The sequence below is a fragment of the Miscanthus floridulus genome, chromosome 12, assembly GCF_019320115.1.
Source record: "Miscanthus floridulus cultivar M001 chromosome 12, ASM1932011v1, whole genome shotgun sequence".
Taxonomy (NCBI): domain Eukaryota; kingdom Viridiplantae; phylum Streptophyta; class Magnoliopsida; order Poales; family Poaceae; genus Miscanthus; species Miscanthus floridulus.
The window spans coordinates 15,365,489-15,374,440 of NC_089591.1; the positions used below are offsets into that span (position 1 = coordinate 15,365,489).

The 8,952-nt window shown below is 39.9% G+C and overlaps 1 non-coding gene across 1 annotated transcript; it reads left to right on the plus strand.

The window, feature by feature from the left end:
• Positions 1–7,018: 7,018 nt before the first annotated feature.
• LOC136498778 (small nucleolar RNA R71) lies at positions 7,019–7,125 on the plus strand. Its single transcript, XR_010769779.1, has one exon. It is a non-coding gene; the product is annotated as a small nucleolar RNA R71 (small nucleolar RNA).
• Positions 7,126–8,952: the final 1,827 nt, after the last annotated feature.

Below are 8,952 nucleotides of genomic sequence, written 5' to 3' on the forward strand. Positions count from 1 at the left end.
TCTCCATGACCTCAAACCTATGGAAAGGTAGATGATGTACTGAAGACAAAGAGGGGTTGAGATGAAGAGGATTGTTTTTTGATTCACGGCCATAGCCTGTATATATAGCCCGGGAAAGCGAGCAGATAGGTTTCGATGGAGGTGTGAAATTGAAATTAGAAACAGAAATGGATCAACACTCCAAAAATTCATGGGACGGATAACGAAGAGATAACAGACTCGAATTTATTACTTCCCTAGATTACGAAATATCATGGGGTGGATACATTGACCAGAGATTAACCCCACCAGAACTTTTTTGGATTGAAGGGAGTCCAGATTTCCACAAGGCTGACACTCATTGTGAACCAAGTCACATCGGCCCATCAATAAATTATACTAGAGAAGAAGAAAGTTTGCCCACCTAACGTATGCTCAATAGATTTCTAGACAAATTGAGGAACTTTGGGAAAGAAGCCTAAGGCTGTCCCGATGGGCGTTTGGAGGAGCAACAAGGGGAAGATGATCACACCTTCTAGCTCTTGCAAACACTAGAACAGCCTTGTGAGCATGGAAAGAAGACTCAGGTGATATCACAAGAATTCTTCTAACCACAATGGTTGGTCTTCTTGCCCAACGAGGTGCTAGAATAAGTGATACAATCACCCTATGCACAAGAATTCTTCTAGCCACTTGAAATCTTCATAAAATAGACCATGGAGGGTCCAACAGAATTGGGAGCACTCGAGGGAGTAGATGGAAGAAAAACATGGCTGAAATGTTGAGTTGCTCTCGCCAAGGTCGGATAGGCATTTATAGCTGGCCTAGAAAGATGAATCCAAGTGCCTATGAAGCAGTGATGCCCTTGTAAAAGTTTTAAAGCATAGGCTCATGAGTTGACGCAAGTAGTGATGAACAGTGGACCCTAGATCAAGGTTCTCTACCTATGACTATGGACCAATCAGGGATACAAACATGATAATTTTGGAATAAAATTACTTTTATCCCAAAATTGGGGGCATGTGTTTACACCAAAATTTGGAAGAAGATGTTACAAGGACTCAAGATCATGTCACCAAGGAATCAATTGCGTGTGGATTGGAACCAGCTGATTTGGATGCAGAAACTAGAATCGGCTTTCCTCAAATAGCACCAACGGATAATAACAAAGGCTACATTCGACACTAGGATGAAACATGCCGGACTCTACGAAAAGGGAAAGATTAGAGTCCAAGTTATCTTAAATTAGGAATATTTTCTCTAGGGTCAAAAATAGTAATGAGTCGTGCTTAGGCAGGAGTCATGCACAGAGTCCGGGTATAAATACCAAACCCTGGCTATTGTAAAAAACAATGAATCAATCCAAATACAAGTCAATTACTTTTTTACCTTTGGCCACCCCTTAGGAGTAGGAGTAGAGTAGATCACGGTGAGTTCTTTAGCGAGTACAGCTGCATTGATCTAGTCTACTTCCACTGCTTGTCTATAAGTACCGTCATGGTTTATACCTCTATTCGTATGGCTGCATCGATCCGGTCAACCCCCACTGTGGCTCTAGTATAAGCTAGTTATCGACTCTTGTTTAATTCAAGTATGGCCTGTATGATTCTGCCTCACACCCCACTGCTTGAATTAGATCAAGGTCAAGTTATCGGCTCTACCTTAGAATGGCAGTCTTTGGTAGATTCATTAAGTTACCGATATTGCTTATTGCTTTCATTATTTATCTAATTACAGCAATATCACTCTGCCCGATTGAGATTGATTTAGATCGGCCTTATGTCTTATTTGACCCATCATTTGCTAACCTAAAACTAATCGAATCTACACCTTAAACGATGAGTTATGTTTTATCGGTTGTTTTACATCAATCTTAATCGTGCATAATGTGCGGTTAAGGCATGTTGCATCTTGAGTAGATCTATTGGCTAGCGAGAATCATTCCATGGCCCATTATCACGGCCTATGTGATTCTGTCTCACACCCCATTGTTAGCACCATGGAGTGGGGATCATTATTTAGTAGATCTATTCCTGGTAAGGCATGACTTTAACTCTACGTTATGCCTAAATCGACTATTTTAGCTGATATCGAGCGCTTTCATGAACAGTTCGCATCATGAGACCATTGAAGTAAAGATAGGTTGAAAGATATGTTAGCCCCATGATCTTATTATTATATTACGGCCTGCATGATTCTGCCTCATGCCCCACTGATATTAGTAATGAGTTAGGCTCATCAAGTCTATTGTTATTTGTACGGCCTGCATGATTCTGCCTCATGCCCCACTGGTCATGGTGATAGATGAGATCTAACATGTTCATTAGATTTATCTTCATTAAACGGTTAAGTGGTGTTGAATTGTTTCTTTACATAAAAAGGGGTTTGGTTACTTGTAATCATTGGCTTGACATAAACCAATCATTGTTGATATCTTATTGCCATTGATTCATATTTTCTCAAAAAATGATATTTATCCTAAATGATAACCGATTCTTCCTACACAACCCCATGAGCTTTAACCAATTTAGTCTCATGAATATGCTGAATCGACTATTTAGTCAATTTCCTTTCATATCGGCTCTCATAGCTGCACATTCGAGACAGTCTGACAATATCGGCAAGTTCTACCCTTAATTACTGATAAACTTTCTCTCCTTGTCAATTGCAGGGTCAAATTGACTAGTACGTCTCGGGTGGAGTGTGCAGGATCGACCATCCTTACGCTGAAGCTAGGCGGATCTGCTCTATCGAGCAGACCCTTCTGGCTTGCTGCATGTGTCCTCGGCACGGGACGAAAATTCTATGTCGACAAATAAAAACTCAAAAATAAAATGCTAGAAAAAGAAAACTTACCTTAGATAAGTGGGGGATCCTCCCCCAAGCTTGGTGTTGCCGTAGTCATTCAGAATGGTGGGTCAAAGTATAGCTTTTTGAACAAATAGTTCCAATTCTCATTCTACTGCTGCTGGTATTGCTGGATATCGATGAGGCGATCTCCTACTTCTGCTTGCCACTAGGAGTGCTGGTGAAGCATGTTCTAAATGTCTTGCTATGTCTCTTCGATAGTGGTCAACCTGGTGTCGAGGCAGGAATGCTCCATTTGTTGGTCATGATAACCCATTGGCTAATCGTGATGACACATGTGCTTGTCATGGTAGCCATGGGTAGAGAAGGACATATGTCCTCCCTAATGGCCGCTTGAAACTTATTCATAGGGTTGTTGCTAATAGTAGTCAAAGTTGCCATACTGCCATTGCTCACTTGAGCCCTGTTGCCAAAAGCTTTTAGAGTGCTGAGGAGCGGGCTGCTCCTAGCCAGCATGCTTGGGATGGTTCCTTCGTGAAGACCCCGACTGATCCCATCCTACATAGCTGCTATAGGTAGGTCCTTTGGGATTTGGATCATCACCATGGTATCGGGGCTATGGGTTGCGAGTAATTCTTGTAGAAGCACTTCTGTGAGGTGCTGCCACCTTCACCTATAGATCAAAAACAAAAGAATTCGCCGCATACAAATCGAGGTTCTGATCTGGTAATGGAATCTCAGTTGTATACCTAAATACATCATGACAAGTTGACCATTATTGTTCTTTTTTAGCATGTGAGCCTGGACAAAATATTCATAATCGATGTACCAGCGGTCAATGTCTTCAATATAAGCAACAAAAGCATTTTTGAAAAGACACAAATTTTGGGTGATGTAGGTGACCAAAGAGGTACAGTCGACATCTCCCTTGAGTTCAAAAACTTCCTTCAATTGTTTCATCATGAATTTATGAGGTGAATCCTTTCTTCTCTTAACCATGTCATAAAGTAACTTGAGTTCATCAATCCTTACAATGCGAAAATCATTTCTAGGAAAAAAAGAAAATCCTAGCCATTTATGCATGAAGCATAGGGTAGGGTGATGAATATCACTAGTGTGAGGACGGTGACAAGTAAGTTCTTTGGATATTTCTCTCTAGAATTTTGTCCTATCAAAATCTTGCAAAGTAGAATCTATGTCAACTATGCAATGTGCATTGAATCCTAGGAGCTCACTAAACTTTTCTAGGAGATAGAAAAATCTTTTTCAAATAGTCTAAATGTGACTTCAGAATTAGTAGTTGCATAGTGCATAAAAATTCTGCTGTCAAGAGCTTAGACCCCAGCTCATCAATATGCTAAACATTTTCAAACCCAACAGTTTTAAATATGATCTCAAATTTGGCATTCATACCTGTTGCTTGTAGAAGGGCTGGGTCATAGACAAAAGTGTGAATGAACCTTCAGGTTTTCAGTTGCTTGAAGGCCTCCTTCTCCGTCTTGTTCTAGAACTTGAGGTGCTTCTCTTCCAGCAAAATGTTCCTTTTAGCTAGGGATGACCGAGGTGGTGCTCCGATAGCAGGAGATGGAATGTCGATCTATATGTCGACGCTCGCCCTTGAAGAAGAGCTTCTCGTCGAACGAGACGATGCCACGTGCTTGAGCTTGCCCAAATACTTGCTCATCTTCCTGCAAAATAATCAGACAACACAACTCATGGAACGGATTTGAAAAATAAAATGTCAGCAGTTAGCCATCTAGAGTTAGTTGTCCAAGGGTTAGCCATTCGAGGGTTACCTAATGTATTTTCTAATCAAGATTTTGGCAGAACATTCACCCTAATCTTTTTTATTTTCCCTCTTAATTTTAACAGCACTTCCACTCTTAATCTCTTTCACTCTTTTTCAAATTTTGACAGCACTTTCACTCTTGCTTTTTCTCAACTTTCCTAATTCTGACAACACTTCTATTAAATGGATTCTTAAACTACAAATTTGGGGATTCAAAATTTTGAACATGGATGTTGGATTGTGAGTGCGTGTGAGGCAGAGAGCAAGCAGGAGGAGTGCCATTTATAGGTGGCACAGTAGCAAGCCAGCCGGCCAAGTGGTGGGGCCGACTGGCCCCACATTATGGCCAAATGGCCTCCCCTTCCTCTAGATATTTTAATGCTTCACACTTAAGCAAGAACGGATGTCCGTCGATGGAAATTCTATGGAGAAATGACCTGAGTGGAGATGAAGGTGGAAATGGAGGTGATGGTGGAGATAGAAGTCATGTGTGGTGGTTGAGTGGGTCCCATGTGTTTCCTGTGGGTCCTGGTTGCTGATATTTCTACCACATACACATGTATATATATGTAATGCAAAAATTATTTTATAATACAATGAAATATAAGAAGATGAATGAATGGTATTTTTTAAAAATTTTATGCACCACGGTAAATATTTCTTATGGGTTTTTATGCTTCATAAAAATTATTTACATGGGCCTTGAATTTTATAATGCCATGTTGAAAAGTAAATATGCTAAGGCAAAATGATGAAGGCAATGTGAAAAAGTAAATATGGATAACTACCGATTTTACCTCCTGGCGAGGGTTCAGGATTTTTAGTCCGCCGAACTAGACTTCTCTAGTTTTCCTCATCCCTTGGGTGTATCAGTCAGTCTCGGAGATGGAGACCCTGATGGTTGTGCTTGCTTCTCATACCACTCCAAATTGTAGCATTGTTCTGGTCTTGGCTTGAAAGCGAATCGCTCTTCCTTGTCATTGATATGGAATTTAATTTCTCCGGCTCTGACATCAATGTGTGCATTTGTAGTGCTCGGAAAGGCCCCCCCAAAAAATGAGGGGTGTCTTCATGTCTTCCTGCATGTCAAGTACTACAAAATCCACTAGAACAAAGAAGTTTCTTATTTTTACTAGAATATTCTCGGTGATTCCAGTAGGGTAGCAAACTGATTGGTCGGCTAGTTGCATGCACATTGATGTTGGTGTGAGTGTTGAATAATTGAGCTTGTTGAAAACCTTTTTGGGCATGACACTGACGCTTGCTCCAAGATCGCATAGCGCATTCTCAAAGTTTTGGTTTCCGATCGAACAATCGATAGTGGGACATCCTGGATCCTTCTTCTTAACATGTGATATGTTTAGGATGGTGGCATTACACTCCTCCGTTAACTTAATTACCTCAGTGGTGGGCAATGGTCTTTTGTTGTTGAGGATGTCTTGGAGATACTTCACATAGGTGGGTACCTAAATGGCATGTAGCAGAGGAATATTGATATATAACTTTTGAATTACCTCTACAAACTTACCAAATTGCTCATCCATTTTGGCTTTTTGATTTCTACGTGGAAATGGTAGGAAAGTGGTGTCATGAAAATCTTGCATCATCTCTTGTGCTTGTGGCTGAACTTCTTTAACTTCATCCTCCTTCTTCTCCTCTTGTACTATTGCCGATGTCTTACCTATCCTTGTTGGTTATGGAGGATCACAAGTAGACTTGCCACCTCTTTTGGTTATGGTGTTGACCTTTTCAAGGCTAGTGGCAAAAGGAAGAGCAGCGGCCAACTAGGCTAATTGAGATTCTATGTTTTTATTATAGCTAAGTTGGTCTTTTATGGCAGACAAAAAATATCTATTTTAGTATTTATGTTTTCTAGGACCTTATCATTAAAAGCAAGCTTTTTAGAAATATTTTTGTTAATCCTGGCTTGTTCTAAGATCAAGTCGCTCAAGGATGGTTGTATAGGATTCGAAGAATTATAGTAATTACCTGGGTACTTACATTGGGAATTTAAGCGTTGTTGTTGTTGATTCCATCCTTGTCTTTGTTGTTGTGGAGCAGAATTGTAGATGACGATGTTTGCATCATCTTGGTATTCAGAAAAATCAACCCCCAAATATTCTCCACATATGTTTTGGGAATTAAAGGCATCTTGTATAGCTTGATGGTTTTTCTTGTAATTGGCTCGCTGTTCAAGCCAATTCAATAAGACATCCATCTTGGTTGACAGTGTACACACCTCTTCTTGTACTTCCTTGCTCTTATTGCATGATTGGATGTTGTATTGAGACCAGCCTTAATTAGAGGCTATCTTTTCCATAAGAGTTTCAGCTTTACCAAGGGTGAGTGACATAAATGATCCTCTAGTAGTAGCATCTGGTTGTTCATGAGCTTTCTAAGTTAATCCATGGTAAAAGCTTTGCATGAGCAACCAATCTTCCATTCCATGATGAGGACAATCTGAAATATATTTTTGGAAATGTTCCCATGCCTCTGGAGTGGTTTCTCCTTTTTGCTATTAGAAATTGGAAATCTTTCTTCTTAAGGCATTGGTCTTGCCTATTAGGAAGAACTTTGCTAGAAAGGCCTTCAAACACTTTGCCCATGTGTTGATGTCTTCTTTGTTGGTGTAGAACCACTGCTTTGCCCTTCCAGCTAGTGAGAATGGAAAGAGGCAAAGTAGTATGATACCATGAGTGGCGTCCTTGATGGTGATTGTGCTGCTAATTTATAGAAAGTTCTGGAGATGAGCACTAGCATCTTCATGTGCCTTACCACTAAATGGGCTAGCTTGCACCTTGTTGATGAGGCTTGGCTTGAGATCAAACTCAAGGTTGTTGGTTTTGAGTGTTGGTCCAGTGCCATTGTTCTCGGTGCTTGCAGCAGAAAACTCACGCAGAGTCTTGTTAGCCATAGCTTTAGAAACTAGGGTTGAGCTTCCTCTTGATTGATTTGATTCTGATTGGAAGTTGTTGGTGAGTCACAACCAATCCTGCAATACCCTATATAAGATATGAACAAAGACAAACAAGGGTAAGCCTGCTAAAGCAGAGGTATGATCTCATCAATAAGTATTTATTTGATCAATTCTCTTAGCCTTGTGCCCCTCCCCGGCAACGGTGTCAGAAATGCTTGTTGATATTTCTTAGCATCACTCTATACTAAGTTGTCATCCCTAGCAATGATGCCAGAAATGCATTGTTGGTAATTACTGAGAACACTTGAAAATCTATATATATTAAGTATCCGCAAGCGCACTGATAATATACCATTATAGCATTACACCCGGGAGTATACCAGGTATCGTTATTTATATTTTCCACAAGGAGGAGCAATGGGGTGGCTAGAGATATTGACAAATATGCATACTTATGACAAGATCATTAACTCTCATGCTATAGCAGGGGTAAGTAAAGTAATAAATGTATGATAAGTGTGAGGTATTGATAGTATTATAGTAATATAGAGATAGAAATAGATACTCATAAATGTATTATGGCTAGATAGGAGATTAATTAAGAGCAAAAGATTCCTACATCATTCCTTATTTGCTAAGTCTTTTGTACACCCAAGTATATACACTCTCATCTATATCATAATTAACTCTCATCTATGCATAAGGAACATTACTAAGGAAGATCAAGAACAGAGCTTGTCTCCCTTCGCAACCAGATTCTACTTGTTCTACAAACGGGGAGTGGACTACAAAGGACTTAACGCGAGTGTCACATCCATAATCTACCACATGTCCCAGAGCATAGAGTGCATCCATAGGTAAACAATATTTAAGCACCACGCTTACATATTATCGACCACCTAACTCCCTCGAGTATTGAGCTAAGTGCTTTGTGAACATATGCATAAATTCATTATCAATCATGACTATATCAAGCATATGACCAAAGCAAACTAGGAACATAATAAATAGCAACATAGTATTGAAGTAGCACAAAGTAATAAAATAAAGAGAGATACAATGGCTTTACCAGCCTCTAGACGGTGAATCTAGAATCTTGAGCAAATGTCCAACTCTACTTAAATCTTGCTAGCTAGCTTATACTAGAACTTGAAGAATTAGACATCTATTCTCTTCTCTCTAGAAACACTAATTTCTGGTCTGCTATTGACTTATGCAAATCTGCCTAAGGGAGGGGGTAGGGGCTAGTATATATAGGCTGAAGCGTCAATTCTGAGCCCTCAGCTCAAACTAACTTGAATAAACGGTGGAGATGCAATCCTTAAGGCAGTGGAAACTATTAGTTTAAACCCTAAGTCTATATTGGTGATCATTTTCATGCATGATTTCAAGTTATATTGATGGTTCATGATGGATGGTAACTACCATCGACAATGGTGCATATACAAATGAGGGAAAG